Here is a 24822-nt window from a genome sequence, read left to right on the forward strand (position 1 = left end):
CAACCCTCAGTTTATTCTCAGTTTTTAAGAGTCTCTTATGGTTTGGCTCCCTCCCTATTTTTTTAATCCCCATACTGGCATTCACCTTTCCTACCCCAAAACGTGCGGTTTGTGGTAACCTTTATAAAAAATGGTTCTAATGGGTATCCCAGCATATACGCTTTTTTAAAAGCCCCTTCTGAATACCACCTTCTGAAAGTGAATTGTGTTCTTGGATTTGTTTTAAGCCTTTGATGGGTCAAAAAGGTGGTTCTGAAGATCTGAGTTTTGTTCTTGTGTTTTTTCATTTAGATCCCCCAGGATACAAAGGAGAGAACATCTCCATTTTCCCAAATTGAGGGTAAGAGAAGGAAAAGAGAAACAAGCTGTTGACCCCAGTTTGGCTCAGCTTCCCAGCCTCCTTTCTGGCTCAGGTTCTTTCACAGGAACTAGTTACTGCTTCCATAACACTGTTATGGGTAATCTGTGAGCATAGAATGCTTTTCCATTTCCTTATAGCATCTTCAATTTCTTTCAGGGAAAACTGCACGTTACTATAGCTGTAAGACTTCTGTGGGTATGTTTTAACAAGTTCAAGAAGTCCTTCACTCTTCCTAGTTTGCTGAGAGCATTTATAAGGAATGGATGGACGTTGGATATTGGCAAGTGATTTTTCCTATTGGTTTCCTCTTTTAGTTTCAATGTAGTAAATTATTTGAATTTCAAATGTTAATCCAACCTCACATTCCTGGAATAAACCAGATTTAGGCATTTTCACATATTGGGTTTCATCTGCTGAGATACTGTTTAGAATTATTGCATCAAATTGCATGACATACATTTCTTTCTTGTAATGTCTTTTTCTATTTTTATGTTGGGGTAATGCTGGCCACACTGAATGAGTTCGAAAGTACTTCTAACTTTTCAATATTTTAAGGCTTTACGTGGACGCTGTATTATTTCTTTCATAAATTTTTGATATATTCCTTCTTAGAGATGAATATTGTCATTGTATAGATAGACTACAATTTTGTAAGAACAATCACAATTTTGATTTATTACTGATCAATAATAAAGTCATAAGGCCTGAAGGTGTTTATTCCTTCCTGTTGTTTTTCTTTCTAACCTGATAGTTGTCAATGTCAGGTCTTGGGTGGCAGAAAAGTTCCACCATTCTCTAGGGAATTGATGTCAGCTGTTGGAGGCCACCAGGCTTTGGAGGTTAAGCATCTCCCATAGGACAGCCTGCAGTCAAGGACTGACTGGTCCGGCCTCCTTTTCTCAGTGCCTACTCTGGGGCATAAATCATGCTTCAAAGTTCCTTAGGGGATTCTGCTGAAACTCAACTCTAACTGAAACCACATCCTTGCTCACCTGCTTCCCCTTTCCTATCCATCTCTCGCTTTTTTAGAGACTTCTCAAAAAACAATTCTTCCTTAAAAAAGCATTTTCATAAGAATCTCATCTCAGCCTCCACTTCCAGAGAACCTTGTCTAAAGACAGCAGGTGTTTGACTCAGCATATCCCAAATGAAATCCTTGCTTTTTCTCACCACTAGCCCCCAAACTTTCTCTTTGCTAATCTTCCCTTTCCCAGAAAAAAAAGGTGCTGCCATCCACCATGGATCCAAAAATATGGCTTTGCTTGTATCCAACTCATCATGACCCCCTTTCCTCAATCCCAATGATACCAAATACTGCCAATGCACACATTTATTAAGTTACATATTTGCTTCTGAATACACATAAAAAACTGTAGAACTTAATTAAGATAGGGTTTCCATATAACATGGACTGAACCTTATTTCCCTAAATCCTAAAGAAAAAAGTGTCACAAAATACGGCCAACCATATTAAAAGGTAGATTAATTCATTTGTACATATATATGTATCTGGAAGTCTGTTTGGTGGAACTCGAACTACATAATAAAAAACAATATGGCACGTTATTGATATTTTGTTATAGAGTTCAGTATTCTAATAATTTTATTCCCGCTCAAATGATAATATACTAGAGTGAATAACATTTTCTGTAAAAATTATTTTCACACATTTTTAAAGTTTCAATCAGTATCCTTTCCACATCGTATCTCAAAATGCCTTTAAAGAACATAATGCCAAGCAATTTGTTTCCTTTGCAAAAATCTCAATTTAGACATTTTGCGACTAAATCATTTTTAATACAAAACTCTTTTATGCCAAGAGAATTACACTGTTGACTGTATCAAAGTAAAATATTCATAATGCTAGCAATATATTAGTACATGTTTCTGACAATGGTTCCAAAGGGTTCAGACAACTAAAACGTATTTATAAGATAGCCATACCATACTTCAAGCATTGAAACCTCAACAACAGTTGAAATGTAAATCAGAGGGCAAACTCGATGTATTCTTCCTATTGCTTTGTGTGAGGTCATTTAATCTTGCTTCTAATCACTGCTATCAAAAATGTACATGACATACCAAAAAGACTGCATTAATCCTTTCAGACTCAATATCAGATAATGAACTAAAAAAGCCCTTCCAGCTACTTCCTGTGGTGAACATTCCTTGTGATCTGTTTATCAAATAGCTCCTTTAACAAGAGCACATTCTTAGTTTTATTCAATCAGTTTTTAAGTATCATCTCTATTTAGACTTTATCTTTTGTCAGTGGCTATAGCTAGTGATGAGGAAATATCTGGAAAGTGAGGAGTAAAAGAAGGATGTGCCTCTGACTTAGGGCAGAAACTTTGGTCTAAACAAAGAAGAGCTACATTGATGAAAGCCATTTGCATTGAGGGAGTGGATGTGTATTTGTTTCATTTCTAAGTAAAATGGAGAGTCTTCCTTTTTAAAGCAAACCCCTATTTTATTTATTAAGCCACTAGGTAGTTCTAGGTTAAAGCTTCTACTGAGGGGCATCTGGGTGGCTCAGTCGGTTAAGCACTTGACTCCTGGTTTCAGCTCAGGTCATGACTTCCCGGTTCATGGGTTTGAGCCTCAAGTCGGGCTCTGTGCTGACAGTGTGGAGCCTGCTTGGAATTCTCTCTCCCTTTCTCTCTCTGCCCCTCCTCTGCTCTTTCTCTCTAAATTAAACAAACAAGCAAACAAACTGCATTTTTGAAAAAGCTTGTAATGATTATATTTATTCTAGATACTATATTCTCCTATATACCTTAGTTCAGATTTAATTTGAACTTTTTCTCATCCTGCTTTGCTCACCACTTTTGTTACGACTATAGTCACAAAGAAGACAGATGCCTTTGGGTGGCTTTTGTGGACCACCTTGGATACATCACTGCATTTCAACTTAGGAGCTATTAGCTTGTTTCTCCGGGAATGTTGTTTTCTCATCAATAGATTTAGGAATATGTTTCCATTTTATTACAGTAGATGTGGCCTAAATATCATCCTGTCAACTAGCCACACCCAGAGGAACAGAAGAACAAGTCCCACTGTAAAACTGTTTAATTTTATACCTAACAGTACACATGAAGTACTTCAGTTTTTAACAATTTGATATAGAACAAGATTTTTTCATGTGCAGAGAATGTCACACAGGGAGAATTTTACAACGCAAAGTAACAATGTCAACAGAAATGTTCAACGTTAAGGAAGTGTCTCCTTTACTGAAGGCGCAGAGTTGGAATTTCTAAAATCAGAAAAAGTTTTTCCATTTAAAGTCACTGACATTGAAATGCCTATTTACTCACAACATTTAGCACACATTTACGTTATGAAATGAGATATGTGGGCAGAGTGATGAAGTATAAGACTAGTGCATACAAGGGCAGCATTAAAAACCTAGATATCAACTCCTTGGTCCTACTATTCTTAATTTCCCCTCTGTCTTGTTTACAAGCTCTCTTTCCTGAGAGCAGTTGTTCATTATGTTAATGCAACATCCTGTCAAACAGTACTTCAGCTAGTAACTCTGACTGTATTTTGTTGGTGAGGGAAGGGAAGACATACCTCGATACAAGGAATTACTACAGAATGCTAACGACAATGAAAGAAGTTTGTAAACCCAAATTCGGCAGCCCCAGCATCCTAATGAAATCATATTATGTTTAAGTGGAAAAGTAACTCAGAACTTATCTGTTCATCCAAGAAAGGGAGAATACCCTGAGGGGGGGTTCAAATGGTACTGTTTATTATATGGCAGAATTCCATGAACTGCAAGCGAACAGGTAATGTTTGTAGAGAAGAGAAAATAACCAGTAGTCATTAGGCACTTAGAGTTTAGAAATTAAACATTCCACGCCGTGATGGGAATGGAAACAGTGAGTGACATATATTACAAACACCTAGCCATTTCCTTTCCTCACAATATGCTTGCTATTATGTAATACCGAGAGGACAAAAATGGCAACGGGGGAAATGGCATTTTTCAAGGGTATTTATCACTAGAAAGCACTCCCCGTGACTCCAGTCATTATCAACTTTGTAAAATAAATAGTGGCTTGCAGTACTGGCTTGGCACAATAGGGCTGACAGAGAAAACGCAGTGTTTTGGATGTCTGGAGCCATGGACAAGAGCAGAACCCATCTTGTGCATGTTAGCAAATATTAGCAGCCACCCACCGTGCCCTCTGGAACCCCCTCCTATGCTGAAAAGCCACCGAAACTTAGCCTGGCCTTTTGTAGACATGGGTCCAAGCACTAGAAGACGAAGATTTTCAATTGAGTTTCAGGTCATAGCTTATAAATATGCCGACTACCTACTCTAAAAATGAAAGTAATTTATTTGCTAATGGAGAATGGTAGGTATCGGAACAAAGTTTAGATTAGATTAGAAAGAAATTCTATCATTCTTTTCATTGCGTTTTCACACACGTACACACCCCAGTCTTGCAAAGAATAGGACTTTTTTGAATGTGAAAAACAATATTAGAGGCGTCGCAAGGGGAATTTAGATTCATTTCCATAAAGAAATGTTTTGACTTTACCAAAAAAGTGTATCAAAGATTCTGGATACAGGCTACTAAAATTCAATTTCTAGACCTTAGGATGTACCTGGTTAATTTATTGAAGAATACTCTATTTAAGTAGAACTTAATTGACCACATTAATACTATGGCTATAGATCCCACCTTAGTTTTTAAATTAGGCATTGTCCAGAAAATTCTAGAGCCTCAGCGTCCCAGCTTATTTCCCCTAAATTTCACCAGCCAAATTGGTTTCTACTTTCTGGTATCTGCGTACTTCAAATATGATGCTAATGTAACACTTGGCACATTGCATTACTATTATTAATTGTAAATGTAAATGTATTCGCTTTCCTATGGCTTTTGAGCATTTTTGATGTCACACTCCCTGCATCTGATTTAGAGACAGTACCAGAACGAGACCTGGCTTCTAGGACATTTTTCAACCACACTTTCTGAACTTCATCGTAGTAACTCTTCATCTCATTTTTACCTTTATAGTCCCCTCAAATCTTTCTCTTGAAATGCTCTGGAATATCAAGTTGTCGGGCAGAAGCAGACTTGGGCACAAAACTTAAAAATCAGAATTTGTAGTGACATTACTATTTTTTAGATGTGAGATCTTCAACAAACTATTTAATCTACTTAGGTCTCCTGTTTCTCATACGCGAATTGAGTATAATCACACTAATTATATGTTTTCTTATAAGGATTAACAGTATATTATAAATAAAAGCACCAGATTAGTTAAAAGCCCTGTATTAAAAAAAAAGCATCTTTATCTTGTTGCTAGATGAGGTAACATACTCAATTTTGATAGCTCTGTTACATATTTCTCAATTATTAAGTAATATCTTCTTAACTAAAATGTGTACTTTCTGATGTTTGTATGGAGAGAAATAGCACCAAATGAAAAAACCAGGACGGCAAAGCTCATGTTAACATGTTCTCATACATTAACCAAATACAATTTATTTTGATTAATTTTAATTAATTTTCTAACTAAAGTATTAGATTGCTGATCAAAGGTTTATCACAATCTTTTTCAAGAATATATACATTTTTATACTTGTATGTTGATTTGTGTCTATGTGTATGAATAGAATCTTGAGGACTGCTTTCATAACACAGGCAAAATTAAGTGAAAAATAGGACAATTATCATGGTCCCCAACCTCAATATTCTTTTTTTTTTTTTCATTAAAATGCCAAGGACAGGAAAGTTGTTTCAACCCAGATTCCAAATTCCCAATTTTGTATCCCATTCAAACACCTACATCTAAGACTGTGTATCTAAAGCACATTCTGCAAAGACGCAAGCACACAGTCTCTTTCCATGTGGACTTCACTATTCTGAAACATACACATTTGGAAATAAATGAAAAAATATCTTCAGTTCTTTGAACTGTGGCAGCTAAGTCCATTTTTTTTTCATGTCCTATAAATGAATCCCATTAAATTGCTGAAACGGTATACAGTATTTACATGCATTTAAATTCACTATAAATATTTACAGAACTTCAAGATGAATGCCAGTCATATAAGCTAAATATGTCTGACCACAATTACTTTTCATGAGTAAACGGGTTTTGCCAAATGGCATTTTTTCAAAAAAAAAAAAAAAAAAACTAAGTATTTTGGAATTCTGTTCAGATGACAGCAATATGTAGATAATCACACTCTACAACCGTTCACATAAAGTTGAAGGAAACTATAGATTTTTTTTAAGAGATTCATAGTTAGGTATCTAGGCCTTATGTGTCTTTGTGTCTTGATAGTGTTCTTTAGCGTGTGTGTGTGCGTGTGTGTGTGTGCGCGTGTGTGTGCGTGTGTGTGTGCGTGTGTGTGCGTGTGTGCGTGTGTGTGTGTGTGTGTGTGTGTTTTAAATGGGGAGAAGAAATGAACAAGGGGGAGTAACAAAACTGTAAAATGGCAGGAAGGTGGGGGAATGGGGTTAAGGAATGGAAGATTCTGCCAGGAGAATGAATTCAAATGCTATTTTTAGCAGAAACTTCTGAGGAATTAACTGCTTCCAACAGTTTACCAGAAACTACTTTGATTGCAATAAGTTTCTAGCAGTGACACGGGGGAATTTTTAAAGCTTGGAATGTGATAGGGATGTCCATAAATCTCTAATTTGGGGCCCATTGCTGTTCCTACTCAGGTTGGTCTATACCATTAACAGCAAACATGTCAAATTTCTCTCCATCACAAAAGCAATGAGGCTTATCATCATTGCCATGCTTTTAATAACATCACTTTTTTAAATGGCCTCTTCACAATGTAATCTGTGACCTACATAGAAAATGTGCTCCTCTGAAGGCCATATTTACATTTTGACTATGAGTCAACTGAACATTCTAAGTCAGAAGTAAATAGCAGAATTATAGGACAGACATTTACCAAATCTGCAAGGAAGAGTGAAAACAAAGTTGTGGAGAATAACTAATAAAAAATAAGCTTACTATATGTATAATGTATGATTCTTTGCACATGGAGTTTGGGAGAGGACACACACATCAATTTATTTATCCACAGATTTCATACTCAATACCTAGTTCCTCAAGGAGATGGGATAGATTTCTACTGACCTGACCATAGAAGTTCTATATTCTAGTTCTTTGTTCAGCACCAATTAAATATATGACCTTTGAGTATTTGTACTGAATATCTTGGCCAGAATATGTTCATCTTGATAATTAGAAACACACCTAGGCTATTCCTATGGTATCTACTGCTTAACGACAGTATTTATTATTTGAAATATTATAAAGACCCCTAAGTAAGGAATAAGCTAAAAGCATTTCCTATGTCCTAGACTTCCCTGTTAGACCAACAGATAATCTATATATTTTAATGTTTATTTATTTTTGAGAGAGACAGAGAGAGACAGAGAGAGAGCGAGAGAGAGAGAGGGAGGGAGAGACACAGAATCTGAAGCAGGCTCCAGGCTCTGAGCTGTCAGCACAGAGCCCAATGTGGGGCTCAAACTCATGAACCATGAGATCATGACCTGAGTTGAAGTCGGACACTTAACCGACTGGGACACCCAGGCACCCCTAATCTATATATTTTATTAGACAGATAAGCTCACTATTTTGTTCCCAGAACAAAACACTGTGCTTTACACACAACACACCCTTAGCAAAAACTTACTAAGTGAACAAAACAGCCATTTCATAATTGACATCATGAAGAAATCCTGGTGTAATAAATGTGCACCGATTTGAACAATGAACGAAGAGTCTGTATTTTGTTGTTTTTAATTAAGATCTAAAATAAGTATGTAATTTAGAATATACAAATTTACAGATTAAGGACTTTGCCCGAAAACAGTGTATTTTCCAAAGAATTTAAAAAACTTTATATAAAACATCTAATCGTCCCACCAAAGGCAAACTAACAGTAAATGAAATAAGGTAAGTAGCATGTAGCCTAGAGAAATATTTGAAGAAATATATATTTGGCTATCCTCCTTTCCCCCAAATAAACATTTGTTTTTCCTCACCAATAGAAATGGTCAGTTTCCAAACACACGTTAACTGGAACAAACACATGACTTGTTTTCATTACACATCCGGAAATAATATTGTACACTTAAGACAATGGGTTCATTTGGAATATCTGTCTCATTATAATTCTATTCTCTGTAAAACAGATCCAGAAGTTCAGAAATGCACTTAGTACATTTATATTATACTGGCGATCAGAAAATTAATGAATTTAAGTGCCTGAAACTTTTCAAATCACCACATTTTACTTAAGGAAACTAGTGCTCTACAATGTGTCTTTATTCTCCCAAGATGGCAGAATTAGTTAATGGCAGAGTCAGGATCAGAAGATATTTCTGATTTCTACCCTGTGTGTGCAGATTTATTATTATTATTATTATTTATTCTTCATGTTTGTATTGGGTGCCTACCATGTGTCAGGTACTATTCAAGCCATTTGAGATATCTTGATACACAAAAAAGTGAAAAGGACCTTATATTTAGTGGGAAGAGACAGATAATGAACAGATAAATTTATAAGTAAACACAAGTAAATTCATACGGTAGGTGAGAAAGGGATAAGTGCTATGGAGGAAAACATCAAGCATGGTCAGGCATTCTGAAAGGTGAGATGGGGAAGGGGAATGGTTAAAAAATGTGTGTACAGGGTAGTTCTCATTCAGAAAGTGACACTGGAGCAAACACCTGGCAGAGGTGAGGATGTTAGCTGTAGAAATTTAAGTGGAAAACATTCCATGGAGAAGGAACAGTTAAGAAAAGGTCCCTACAGCAAGAGTTTGCTTAATGTATTCAAGAAGGCCTTGGTAAGTGGAGTAGAGGAAGGGAGGGAAATCAACAAGATGAGCTTAGAGATTTAAGGCAAAACAACCCACATAGGACCTAACTGGCCATTGCAAGGGCTTGAGCTTTTACTCTGAGGGGCATGGGGAGCCATATGCAGAGTTCTGAGCACACAACAAACTCGATCATGACTTACTGCTGAGGACGGGAATTGAAAACCATTTTCTGTAAAGGGCCAGATAGGAAATATTCAGGATCTGTGGTCCTTTTGGTCTCTGTGGGAAATACTTAGCTCTGCCACTATTACATGAAAGCAGCTATAGACAAAACATAAAGGCATGAATGTGACTGTGTTCTAAGAAAACTTTATTTACAAAAAAAAAAAAAAAAAAAGGAACATGAGCCAGATTTGCTCCACCACTCTGGCTGCTATACCAGGAATGAACAACCCCAGGGAAGCAAGTGGAAGCAATGAGGACATTTTTGTTTTGTTTTGTTTTGATTTTAGTAATCCATGAAAGAGACGATGAGGTATGCATGTTTCCATCTATTCTACAATGTATTTCTACTTAAATCGCCTCACTTCCAGAGGAGTTTTCAATGGAAGAAGTGAAGGAGAGAAAGGGGAGGAGGAATCATCCTTTTGCATAATTTATTTTGTATGACAAATGCATAAAAATAAAATAGTGGGGAAAAAACAAATATTAGTCACTTAATTAACACATTGCTTCACACAACTCTCAGGAGGTGATCTGAATATGGTAACTGCTTAAAAAATATATTTTGTATGAGAAGGAAAGATAAATAACACATGAAAAAAATAACTTTCAGGCCATACATAATTGAATACTAAAGTATCTGAACCAGACTCTAAAGTATAAGTTGCAATTCAGCTGTGAGGTGCATCTTTCTTCCTTCCCTTCTATTTCCAGGAAAGAAAATTTTCAAATAGCAGATGTCTTTTCTTCCAACTAGATACATTATCTACTCATGAAATCTAATATGACACTTCTAATAACACTATAGCAATCAGCAATGCTTTTAATTGAGTGATTTTTCAAATGCAAATCACAGCAGCAAATATACAATATTGTGATACTGTTATGACAAAATAGGTACAACTCAAAACAATGAGTATTTAAGATATATTAAGATGATGAAAATATTAAATCATACCAGCAACATTTTATGATTTCACAATTATAGTGATTTTTTTTCTGGGTACATAAATGATACATGTGTATTGTAAAAAACTTTGACAATAAAAAAAAGTAAGAAGAAATATGTATTTTTAAATCTCCATCACCATATATTAATAAATATTAATACTGGCCATTTTAATGCATATATATATATATATATATATATATATATATATATATATGTAGACATATATATTTACTGTACTAGGTTGATACATTACACGTGAAGATTTTTACGTTTTCTTCTTCTTCTTCTTTTTCTCTTCCTCCTCCTCCTCCTCTCTTCCTCCTCCTCCCTGTTATTACTACTCTTCTGAAATCATTTTTCTTATATTTCCAAATCATATCTCATTTCAATGAATCATATTTAGCAATTATATATAGTGGAAGCCCAATTTCATCACGCAAAATAATTGCACAAGAAATGTTACTATGTTCTCTCACTGAATTAACACAGTGAAGAGTTGGAAAGGGAGTTGAGGAAACCTTGATTAATGAGGTGAATAATGAAATAGCCAGTTTGCTGTCAATCAGAGATTGAATAATCATTCTTCCACCTTTGTAGGGCAGGTCTGCATATCCTATGGAAATCAGAAGCTCTTTCACCTTTTGATTTTCTCTTGCCGAGTGTCCACCCAGAACCATTCAGCTTCTTATTAATTCTGACTCATTCTTTCTACTCATACTGCAAACAACTAAGTTCTTGGTAATCTGACCCTACTCATTTGAAATGTGTAGTAAGCTGGATGTGAACTAGCTTAAAGTTATCTTTGGATCATCTATGAAGAGAGTTTGCTAAGCATGTCAATAATAAAATTTCAAACTACAAGATGAAGATTTAGACAACTTTAAGAAAAACAATAGACTGTCAACAATTAAGATGTACTTAAGCAGTTATGCTTTCTATATGATTAATCTGCTAATTATAAAATCTTCACCTATAATAGGTTTCACTGACTACATAGCAATGCTTCCATATTAATTTTGTGTTAGTGCAAGCATTCGGAGGTAACATTTTTGCAGTTTTGGTGATTTCCTAGCTTTTAAATGAATTATTATTAAATATTTCTGAAGATCTTAGAATTTCTCAGTGGCATGAAAGCAAAGATCATAAAAATAACTATAGACTTTTTCATAGTTCCATTGATGTGTTATTTATCCATGATATGCACTTGATTGCTGACCAAAATAATTTTAAATAGCTAACTCTTCATATGTGATTTTCTCTTAATTTGACAGTGTGGCTTAGGAACTGTACTACATTGTACCTAGCTTTTTTTGGACTTGAGCCAGTTCTAAGAATAAGTTTTGAGGAACTAATAAGGAACTCAGAGTTTATTCAGTGCTGACATTTTAGCGTTTTTCAGGTGTGATTTTTAAATTTTTGTGTCTTCAAACACTGTTACCCCTACTACTACCCTGTGAGGTCAGTCAACAACATCAAAAGGCATGGTGATTTTCATCTGAGCTATATCTTTCCACTGAGGAGAGGAACCCAAGATTTTAGAATGTGAGCTTATTTTTAATAAATCACGTGGTTTTGATATATGAGGCATGGCTAAGCTCTGTTGCTACCTGGGGCATTTTTTTTCCTATTTCGGTTCCCATCTTATTTACCTCAATTCTCTTTTTCCTACCAGGGTAGTATGCAGACGCGTGTGTGTGTGTGTGCGCATGTGTGTGAGTTGCTACTAAAAAATGAAAAGTGAAGTCTTAAGTTACTCTGTAATCCTTGTTGCCAAAACTCACTATGGCTATTATTCCAGTTTTATATTCAGCATCCCATGCAACCGCATCCCATTCCAGAAGCCCCACCTTTAGCCACATCTCCTTTGGACATTTGGGTATACAAGGATTCATTTCACATTCCTTCAGTAAGCATTTACGTCTCTCAACCGTAAACAATGATTAAGTTCTAACTCATACAGATATTGGAAAAAAATGGAGGTGGAGTCAAAAGGAGAAATCTAGGGCTTCTCACTCACTAGACAGTAAATAAAGGTAACCGTTTTTGGTTTTATGCAACAAGAGCTAGATAAACTTTTATAATAAAAGAAGAGCAGAGCCTTTTAAAAAATTTTTTTATGTTTTTGCATTATTCTTAAAGTAAGCAAGTGAAAGTCAGCCTCAGAAAGAACTGCCTAGAATGTAGGACGGGATCTTCTCTTCAGGTCCCATCCACTTCCTACGCTGGCCCCTGAAGACTCGCCCCATCTTTCATTACACTGCCTCAATTTCTTGCTTCCTCAGGACAGTCAGAGGCCCAGCCAGCATCGATGAAGGGCTGAGACATCTGCCAAGGAATGGGGGTCCCATTCTTTTTTTTCCTTAAGTTTATTTATTTTGAGAGAGAGAACACGCACACAGAAGGGGCAGAGAAAGAGGGAGAAAATTGCAAGCACGCTCTGTACTGACAGCACGGAGCCCCACCCAGGGCTCGAACACAGGAACCGTGAGATCATGACCGGAGCCGAAATCAAGAGTGGTATGCTCAACCAACTGAGCCACGCAGGTGCCCCGGGAGGTCCCCTTCTTACAGTTCCGTGCAAAGGAATGGTAAAATGCACATTCTTGACACCAAAACTGGCAGTTAGGCAGATGTATCTCTTCCACCCTGATCTGGAAGAAGGAATTTCCCATACAAATATTATTATGGAAAAAGATCCATACTGTTTGGCCCTTGGCTTTCACCCTAAACCTGTGAAAGTCCATCTGTGTTCCTGTGAATTGATGTGTCTCTAATAATAAATTGAATATTAACCTAACATACAATTTTTTTAAAAACTAAAATCATGTGCATGTTCCATTATTTCCCTAATAGTGCTATGCATGAAAAAGTGCCTAAATCATTAAAAATTAAAGGCCTTTATTGGGGCGCCTGGGTGGCTCAGTGGGTTGAGCGTCAGACTTCTGCTCAGGTCATGATCTCATTGTTTGTGACTTTAAGACCTGTGTCGGGCTCTGTGGTGACAGCACGGAGCCTGGAGTCTGCTTCAGAATGTGTGTCTCCCTCTCTCTCTGTCCCTCCCCTGCTTACACACTCTCTCTCAAAAATAAGTAAACATTATGGGAATGCAAGCTGGTGTAGTCACTCTGGAAAACAGTATGGAGGTTCCTCAAAAAACTAAAAATAGAACTACCCTATGACCCAGCAACTGCACTACTAGGCATTTATCCACGGGATACAGGTGTGCTGTTTCGAAGGGACACATGCACCCCCATGTTTATAGCAGCAAGATCAACAATATTCAAAGTATGGAAAGAGCCCAAATGTCCATCGATGGATGAATGGATAAAAAAGATGTGGTATATATATACAATGGAGTATTACTCGGCAATCAAAAAGAATGAAATCTTGCCATTTGCAACTATGTGGATGGAACTGGAGGGTATTATGCTAAGTGAAATTAGTCAGAGAAAGACAAAAATCGTAAGACTTCACCCCTATGAGCACTTTAAGAGACAAAACAGATGAACATAAGGGAAGGGAAACAAAAATGATATAAAAACAGGGAGGGGGACAAAACAGAAGAGATTCATAAATACGGAGAACAAACTGAGGGTTACTAGAGGGGTTGTGGGAGGGGGGATGGGCTAAATGGGTAAGGGGCACCAAGGAATCTATTCCTGAAATCATTGTTGCACTATATGCTAATTTGGATGTAAATTAAAAAAAATAAAATAAAACAAGTTAATAAAAAAAACTAAAAAAAAAAGTAAACATTAAATAAAAATTAAAGGCCTTTCTTAAATAACAAAGAATCCCTTAGCAATATGAATGGCCAAGCCATTTATTTGATTTGTAAATTCTAATTTTATGAACTGATTTGAATAATGTAACTGTATATGTTTCAAAATGCAAAAAAATTTGAGTTATTTAAGCAATCTATAAAAACTGTATTAGTATATTTTTTCTATTTTCTTACACTTAAATGCTTTCAAATTCACATAAATGAGCTTATATTCCCTCAAAAGTGATATTTATTTCTGAAAGAATACAAATAAACTTAATAATCTTTAAATTATAGAAGAAATATCAATATACTACAAGGCTCTACTGTACATTTTGGAAAGTCAGGCTCAACTTACTGTAGCACTATGGAAGGAGGGAGAACCTGATATAAAGTGTGAGAAAGGAAACACTTATAGCATATGTTTTCTGAGTACTGGAGGGATTTTCTAGGTACCATTCAAACCTAGAGTACCTTTTGAAACTTCTTCCATCATTTCTGTAACTCATAAAAGAATAAATTTTGTAGAGAACATTTTCAGTGATGGGATGAAAATCCTGTATTTTCACAGACTCATTAGTAGCTAAATAAAAACCATTTAGGGGCACCTGGGTGGCTCAGTTGGTTATACATCCAACTCTCAGTTTCAGCTCAGGTCATGATCTCATGGTTCGTGGGTTCAAGCCCCACATAGGGCTCTGTGTTGGCAGGGCAGAGCCTGCTGGGCTCTATCTGTCTCTCTCTGCCCCTTCCCCAACTCTCTCTCTCAAAATAAATAAATAAATAAGTAAACAAACAAACAAACAAACAAACAAACAAACTTTAAAAAACTCATAATAAAAATTGGTACTTTCTAAAAGATTGAACATTGTACTTACAAAGAAAGAACAAGAAAGCAAGTGAGAGAGTTAGGAAGATCAAAAGAGGGATAATTCTTTGCACTTATTTATTTCGAATGTTTTAAAAATGATCAGTCCTACAGGAATGAGCGTGGATTGATGTGAAGCAACATCGATGGGAGTCAGAGTAGCATTATCAGTGGAGATTTCTGATCCAAAGAGATCCTGGTGAAGTATATGAGTTACGGCCATCTGTATCACTCCCATTGACTGTGTCCATCACTGTCCCCTTCAGCCATCATCTCCACTATGTTGCCCCTTCCTGTCCACAACTACTGCCACCATTATCACCACCATCGCCCTACCTAAAACTAAAGAGAGAGAGAGAGAGAGAGAGAGAGAGAGAGAAAGAACAAAAGAAAGAAAGAAAGAAAGAAAGAAAGAAAGAAAGAAAGAGAAAGAAAAAAAGAAAATAAGAAAATAAAAGGAAAGGGGGAAAGAAAGAAAGGTTTTATGTGGAAAAAGCTTTTAACACTTCTCTATGGATCTATAGGTTTTACCAATGCCCAATAAGAAAAGGTTGGGGAAACCCCATCCAATTTAGTCATGGACATTTATGTGTGTGTGTGTGTGTGTGTGTGTGTACATCTATGTATGTGTGTGTGTATATGTGTGTGTGTGTGTGTGTATTTTGTTAACTATTATGAGTGTTAATATTCCGTCCTATTACATGTGTTCAGTTTTTCTCAACTAATTAATTTATGAACTTTTCAATGACCAGAGATGTAGGAAACTCCATAAAGACCCCTACAATGAAGTAACTGACACAGTGACTGCCATGAGTAATTCATACACATGATGACAATGTCCAAATCAGGCAAGGAAAACTGCACTCTCAACAGATAGTATTTCTGTTTGACCGAAAATTTTAAATTACTCATATCAAAATGAAAATAAGCTCAACAGATTCATAATTAACTGGGGTGACCATAATGTCAATATTTTATGTATTTTGAAGTAGATGTGCATTAATTGTATTAATGATTTTGCCTTATTTTTCATTGTAATAATACTTATTAAGTTTGCCTTTAAATGGCAGGTAACTTAATTGGAAATTGCGTATTTTGAAAATTATCTTAGTTACAGTCTTGCTTTGTTCCCTAAATAACCCGATTTCATTCCCTTCCCCTTTTCCCATTTGTGTACTTAAAAACCACAAGGAAAGAATTTTGCAGAGCACAGAATTTCTTTTATGCTTTAAGGTTTAGACTTTGTTTAGAAAATCTGAAGAATTTATTTATTTTCTGAGGCTTTAATCTTTTTGATAAGTAAAGTTCATGGAAAACCATGTAATTGGTATAGAACTTTTCACTTGAATTGAATCGCTTAATCCTTCTGTACTAGAATACTTTTGCATCTTGCCTGGAGTAAATTAGTTTCTTTAGGTTAAAAAAAATCTGGGAATTATATTTTTCAATTTGAAATTCGCTTAATATCAAAGTGGCTATAATTAATTCTTTTTTTCCTCATGATCTGAAAAGCCATAATGAGAAATTACAAATAACGTATCAAAGAAATTTCATAAAGTATACCTGATAAAAACATTTCAAGTGTGAGGTACTTTCTTTTTCACACTAGATTTGATTTTATAATACATAAAAGGCATACAATTAGTGCCATCTAGTGCATTAACCCATCATGCTAGCAATCTTATCAATTCATCACATGCCTTGCTTTTCAGAAGGCATTTTGTAAAGTCATACAATTTCTCAAGATCATTTAATTCGAGTTAATATTAAACAGTTGATTTAATTTTAGTTAAACGCTAATCTATTTACCTGTTACAGTTCTTAAAGAAGTTCAAAAATCAGATAGATCATTATTTTCTTATCATTATTTTAATTGATTAGAATTTCATTGAACATTATGTGAGCACGACCTACACATTTACTCTGTGCATAAAAAAGAAGAAATTGCTGCTTTAAAAATATACTTTGCTACAACTGTAAAGTTCAACAATTGCCTATGTTAAGTTGGCAATTATATTTGGATAGCAATTCTCTTACACAGGTATTTCCCCCTAGGTTTCAAAAAATATGAATATTTCTGAGGTCAACGCAGAGTTCCTGCATCGTGCCCTGATATTATTAGTTCGAGAAAAACGAGAATGATAAAATTCCATGTACTGTACTTAAATTAGCCATGGGCACTCCCACACTTCTTGTCTATTTAGTTCAAAAAACTCCTTTGTGCATTGAAAGCCTGAGAAAATTTTAAGTCAGAAAATATGATGACTTAGAAAAAAAATGAAGTTGATTCACAACAGTAACTAAGTGCACTGAGACCTCTCCCTAGGAAGGTCAGTTACAGAAAAATTCAGTTTTAACCTTATTTCATCAGATGAACAACCAAACATGAGGCAAATGGTAAACTGCAAAGGAGTGGGCACCCCCCTCCCGTTGGCCTCAGTTTCTCTCTCACCACTTTTATATTCCAGGTGCTTCTATGTTCTCCTCTTCTCAATTACTCCCTATTCTTGTATTTCCTTTCTTCCTATTTTGTAACAACGTCAAACCAAGGGAGGTTAACAAAACTTGGAAGCAACAGTGTCACTGACATCATGGCCTGCTGTCAGTTACAAAAAGCATCAAATAAATTTAAAACAAAACAAAACACCTTGAGAATTATCCAGAATGCTCCCCTTGAGCTCTTGATCCAAACTAAACTATTCCTCCCATTTACTTTTGACCTTGATTTCCATTTTCAATTTAAATTATCCTTTCAACCAATCTTGACATGCAATTATCCATCTGACAGGTTGATGGTCATAATGCAAACCCAGATTTACTCATTTGTTCGTTAAGTATTAATACGGTGTGGTGGGCACTAACCTGGTCACTGGGAACCAGTGAAATAGAAAAATGACAAGTATCCCGGTCCCGTGAAGCTTATAAGAAGCAAATCATCATCATCATCATCATCATCATCATCATCACCACCACCACCACAAATACATAGATAATGTATGACAGTGGAAAATTCTATGAAGAAAAATGTATCAGAGTGACTGGAGTAGAAGAATTTTAGGAGGGTGGTCATCCAGATTTCTTTGGAGAGATAACATTGATCCAGAGAGAACTGTAGCACTCTAGGAAGAGAGACCAGTTGAGTGCAAAGGTTTGGAGATGCAAATGAGCTTGATATGTTTAGGATATTCTGGATGAACAAGAGCACATTTAAAGGCATAGATCCATGGAGGTCTAACAGTCTACAGGTTGTGGGATCTTTGGGGTCATTCAAAAAAATTGTATATAATTCTGCATGCAATGCCATCTCATTGAAGGGTTTTTTTTAAAGCAGTGGAATCTCCAGTCCTGATTCAAGTTTCAAAAGGGTTAGTGCTTTGTGAAAATGTATTACAGAGGAGAAGCAGGAAGACCGATTAAAAACCTATTACAATAGTTTGTCTGGGACAAAATGGAATATTAAGGTTGTGTTATTAAGGATCCATGAATTGGTGAATCAGTTGTAAGAAATGAGAAATATTTATTATTAGCACCATCATTCCTAATCCATGATCTTTCTCTCTCTCTCTCTCTCTCTCTCTCTCTCTCTCACACACACACACACACACACAGACATTCTAACAATACCACTGTATATATTATAATTTGTGTATATAGTACAATAGTGTGATTTATAATAATTACATATTTGGTCTTGTTTCTGGCACAGAGCTTCTAAAACCTTTGGCATTTCCTAAGTGAGGAGAGCATATTGGTGTCTTTTTTTTTTTTATGGTAACAAGATGACTTTTAGATCCTACCTAAGGATAGGGGCCGGTTGCCAAGAGAACCAACCAGGTGATTAGTGTGTTGGAACTTTTAACCCTGCCCTGACCTCTGGGGAAGGAAGAGGGGCTGGAGGCTGAATCAACTGCCAATGTCCAATGGTGTTTCATTGGCCATGTCTCTCTAATAAAGCCTCCATTAAAAGACAAGAGGACTGGGTTCAGGAGTTTCCAGGTTGATGAACACACGGAAGCACCGGGAGAGTGGCACACCACAGAAGGATGAAAGTTCTGCACCTTTTCGCCATGCGTTGCCCTATGTATCTCTTTCTTATGGTTGTACCTGACTTATGTCCTTTCATAATAAACACTAATCTGGTAAGTCAAAGGCTTCCTGAATTCTATGAGCTGCTCTGATAAATTAATTCAACCCCAGAGGGAGGTCATGGGAACCTCTGATTTGTAGCCAAACTGGACAGAAGTTGTGCATAACCTGGGGACTAGTACTTGTGATTGGCATCTGAAGGGCTCTGTCCTTAATGTGTGAAATCTGACATTATTTCCAGGTAGATAATGTCAGGATCAAATTAAATTGTAGGACACCCAACTGGTGTCATGGAGAACTGCTTGCTGTGGGGAAAAACATCCACACATTTAGTGACCAGGAGTGTCAGAAATGAAGTGGATTTTGTTTGTTTGTTTTTTTAATTTTACTTATTTTGAGACAGAGAGAGAGAGAGAGAGAGAGAGAGAGAGAGAGCGCGCACATGCGCACGAGAGCAAGCAGGGGAGGAGCAGAGAGAGAATCCCAAGCAGACTCCCAGCTCACCTCAGAGATGAACCAGCAGAGCTCAATCCCATGAACTGAATTGTGAAGTCAAGAGTCCTATGCTACCAAATGAGCCACCCAAATGCCCCGGAAATGAAGTGTTTTTTGAAGGTAAAGGAGAATATTAGGAATATACACAATCAAGATAAAATTCAGAAGATAAACACAGTAGATGAAATGTGCCTCCTGGTAAAAGGGAATTTAGAAATTTGCATTCCATTCCTAAACTGTCATTGACTTTGTCAGTAGAAGCCACGCCTACTTTCCACTTATGTTTATTATTGAGTTAGTTGTCCAGAACCACCGATAACATTTAAGGAATATACTCCTTCAATACATACACATTAATGTAGTATGGTCATTAGAGCCACAGGATTTATCTACTGATAACAGATTTATCAAAGACCTATTTATGGCAAATAACATTTTTACTGTGAACACTATATAGCCTTTCACATGAGTATTTATTGCCCTTAGGCAAGATTGTCCAAGAAAAGTTATAAGAATATGTGGCACCTTAACTGCTATTTTCTCTAATATTATCAATGTAAAAGAGCCCGTGTGGTCTGAGTGTTGAACCATCTGCTGGGGACGCCAGGCCAAAGAAAAAAGTAGCATACATTGGAAAATGAGTTTTTTTCAAGAATTCTGAATTTTATTAAAATACCATTGTTTTATATCAATTTCCATCTATTTTCTTCTTAAAAGAATTGCAAAAGTAAAAAGATATTTTGGAAAGGTGCTGATGATGACTGCATAGATCTGAATCTCCCTGGAGCCCCACAAAGAATCACAATGAGCGACTGGGATGCAAATCCAAAAGCCTATGGATGACATTTCAATTAAATTAGAATAATACGGTGTCCTATGAACTGCACACTGGTTGGGACAAACTACCAACAGCCACAGACATCAAGTTTCAAAGTCTGTGAAGGAAAAGATAGAGGAAAACACAGGGGAATGTACCTTAGAATAGGAGAAATTCCAAAGAGCCAAGAGTTATTTCTTGAAACCACAGTGGGCCAACTTGATGTCTACAGCTGAAATGGGGAGAATTTTGCCCAACCTGATGGAGGGTGAGTGCAATGAGTATGTTGTAAGGTCTAAAATGGCATGAGAAATCTAGCCACCATGAACTCTGGAAGATAACCAGACAATGTGCTCTTGCAGAATGTAACTCCACACGGAGGACAGACTTCTGGAGGAAGGATCAAAATCAAGCAGAACTGGAATAATGAAGAAAAAAGAAATAAATGGTCCAGATAAAAGTGAGATATAGAAAAGACACAGGAGATCTCCAAAAGTGAGACACTAAGCCATGAACTTTAGAGCACTACATAAAAACAACAGAAATGGATCTCTGTGAAATTAGATACCCCATATTAGACATCTCCCTGTACAAAGTCCAAGGAAACTAATTTCACTTGGAATGACAATGAAGAAATATTAAGGCCAAATCTCATATGGAGTTGTTTTAAAGATAGAATTTGCAGCAAACTATCATCCTAAAAAACAATGGAGAAAGATAGGCTCATAAAAACGACCAAAACTGTAACCTACTTGAAAGGAGTTAAGATGGTGGAGAAGTAAGGGGACCTAGGTTTTCCTTGTCCCTCCAACACAGCTGTATTGAGATCAGATTACTTGGAACACACAGGAAATCAATCTGCAGAGTGGCAGAAAGATATCAATGGTTGGGGGGAGACAGCTTAGCAGGATTGAGTTTTTCTTCCCTTTCATTTTCTCTTTTTATAGGTTCCCTCTTTTCCTTTTTTTCTCCAGGCTTACTTCAAAAACAAATCAAAGCCCACCTGGTTGAAGTTCCAAACACCCCACCACTACAAGCAAGGATGAGCTCTGCAGAGGACTGACCAGTGGGACAGAGCAGCCAAAACACAATAACAGAGTGCACACAACATACACCAAAAACATTTCCTGAGTGCCAAGCCTGGGACAGTGGATGAGCTGTTTTTAATATAGTAGCACTCTAGGGTGCAGGACACATAATGAGCTTTTAAAACACACAAAAGACCGAAACAGCCAAAATGACAAAATGGAGGAATTCTCCCTAAAAGAAAGTTCAGGAAGAAATCACAGCCAGAGAACTGCTCAAAACACATATAAACAATAGATCCAAACAAGAATTTAGAGTAAAGGTCATAAGACTAAGAGCTGATCTTGAAAAAAGCATAGAAGACACCAGAGAAACTCATGCTGCAGAGATCAAAGACCTAAGAACTAGTCACGATCAATTAAAAAATGCTATAACAGAGATGCAAAATAAACTAGACATAGTAACAGCGAGGATGGAAGAAGCAGAGGAAAAAGAGAGTAGGTGAAATAGAAGATAAAATTATGGAAAATAGTGACACTGAAAAAAAGAAGGAAAGGAAATTACTAGATCACGAGGGGAGAATTAGAGAACTAAGTGATTCCATGAAATGAAACAATATCCATATCATAGGAGTTCCAGAAGAAGAAGGGCAGGAAAAAATGGCACAAGGTTTATTTGAACAAATTATAGCTGAGAACTTCCCTAACCTGGGGAAGGAAACAGACATCCAAGCCCAAGAGGCACAGAGAACACCCTTCAAAATCAACAAAAACACCTCAACACCATGAACTATAGCAAAACTGGCAAAATACAAAGATAAAGAGATGATTCTGAAAGAAGTCAGGGACAAATGGGCCTTAACCTACAAGGGTAGATGCATAAGGTTCGTAGCAGACCTGTCCAATGAACCTTGGCAAGCCAGAAGGGAGTGGCAGGAAATATTCTATGTGCTGAATAGGAAAAAATATGCAGGCAAGAATCCTTTATCCAGCAAGGATATCATTCAGAATAGAAGGAGAGATAAAGACTTTCCCAGACAAGCAAAAACTAAAGGAGTTCATGACCACTAAACAAGTTCTGCAAGAGATCCTAAAGACTCTGTGAGTGCAGAGCAGCAAAGACTATAAAGGACCAGAGACATCACAACACAAACATGAAATCTCCAGATAACACAACAGTGCTAAATTCATCTTTCAATAATCACTATGAATGTAAATAGATTAAATGCCCCAATCCATAGACATAGGGTATCAGAATGGATAAAAAAGCACACACACACACACACACACACACACACAAAACAAAAAACAAAAAAACCACCAAGATCCATCTATATGCTGCTTATAAGAGACTCATTTTAGACCTGAGGACATTTGCAGATTGAAAGTGAGGGGATGGAGAATCATCTATCATGCTAATAGACATCAAAAGAAAGCCAGAATAGCCCTACTTATATCAGAAAAACTAGATTTTAATCTAAGACCATAACAACAGATGAAGAAGCGCATTGCATCATAATTAAGGGGTCTATCCATCAAAAAGAGCTAACAACTCTAAATATTTATGCCCCCAATGTAGACACCCAAATATATAAATCAATTAATCTCAAACACAAGCAAACATTGATAATATTACTGTAATTGTAGAAGACTTCAACAATCTACTTACAACAATGGGCAGATCAACTAATCAGAAAATCAGTAAGGAACTAACAGCTCTGGATGAAACATTGGACCAGATGGACTTAACAGATATATTCAGAAAAATTCAACCTAAAGGAGCAGAATATATGTTATTCTCAAGTGCATAAGGAACATTCTCCAAAATAGATTACACACTGGGTCACAAAACAGCCCTCAACAGGTACAAAAAGATTGAGATCATATCATGCATATTTTCAGATCACAATGCTATGAAACTTGAAATCAACCACAAGAAATAATTTGGAAAGCATCCAAATACATGGAGGTGAAAGAACATCCTACTAAAGAATGAACGGGTTAACCAATAAATTAAAGAATAAATTTAAAAATACATGGAAGCAAATGAAAATGAAAATATGACAGTCCAAACCCTTTGGGGTTGCAGCAAAAGCAGTCCTAAGAGGAAAATGCATTGCAACTCAGGCCTATCTCAAGAAGCAAGAAAGTTTCCAAATATACAACCTAAACTTACACCTGAAGGAGCCAGAAAATGAGCAGTAAATAAAGTCCAAAGCCAGCAGAATAAGGGAAATAATAAAGATTAGAGCAGAAATAAATGATACAGAGTCCCCCAAACAAACAAACAAACAAACAAACAACAACAAAAACAGAACAGATCAATGAAACTGAGAGCTGGTTTTTTAAAAGAATAAATAAAATTGATAAACTCCTAGCCAGACTTCTCAAAAAGAAAAGAGAGAGGACCCAAATAGGTAATGAAATCATGAATGAAAGAGGTGAGATCACAACCAACACCACAGAAATACAAACAATTAGAATACTAAGAAAAATTAAATGCAACAAATTGGACAATCTGGAAGAAATAGAAAACTCCTTGACATTCACACACTACCAAAACTCAAATGGGAAGAAATAGAAAATTTGAACAGACCCATAACCAGCGAAGAAACTGAACCGATTATCAAAAATCTCCCAACATGGGACACCTGGGTGGCTCAGTCAGTTAAGCATCTGACTTCGACTCAGGTAATGATCTTGTGGTTCATGGGTTCAAGCACTGCATCGGGCTCTGTGCTGACAGCTTGGAGCCTGGAGCCTGCTTCAGATTCTGTGTCTCCTTTTCCCTCTGCCCCTCCCCCTCTCACACTATGTCTCTCTCTTTCTCTCTCAAAATAAATAAAATTAAAAAAATTTTTTTTAATCTCCCAATAAATAGGAGTCCAGAGCCAGATGGTCTCCAGTAATTTAAACAGAGTTAAAGACCTATTCTTCTCAAACTTTTCCAAAAAATAGAAATGGAAGGAAAGCTCTCAAACTCATTCTATGAAGCCAGAATTACCTGGATTCCAGAACCAGACAAAGACCCCACTCAAAAGGAGAATTACAGGCCAATATCCGTGATGAACCTGGATGCAAAATTCTCAACAAGATAGTAGTAAATTGAATTCAACAGTACATTAAAAGAATTATTCACCATGATCAAGTGGGATTCATTCCTGGACTGAAGGGCTGATTCAATATTCACAAATCAATCAACATAACACACCACATTAATATCAGAAAGGATAAACACCATATGATCCTGTCAGTAAATGCAGAAAAAGCACTTGACAAAATACAGTGTCCTTTCTTGATAAAAATCCTCAAGAAAGTCAGGATAGAAGGAACGTAGCTTAACATCATAAAAGCCATATATGAAATGACCACAGCTAATATCATCCTCAATGTGGAAAAACTGAGAGCTTTCCCCCT

The sequence above is a fragment of the Panthera onca genome, chromosome B4 (genome assembly GCF_046562875.1).
Source record: "Panthera onca isolate mPanOnc1 chromosome B4, mPanOnc1 haplotype 2, whole genome shotgun sequence".
Lineage (NCBI taxonomy): Eukaryota > Metazoa > Chordata > Mammalia > Carnivora > Felidae > Panthera > Panthera onca.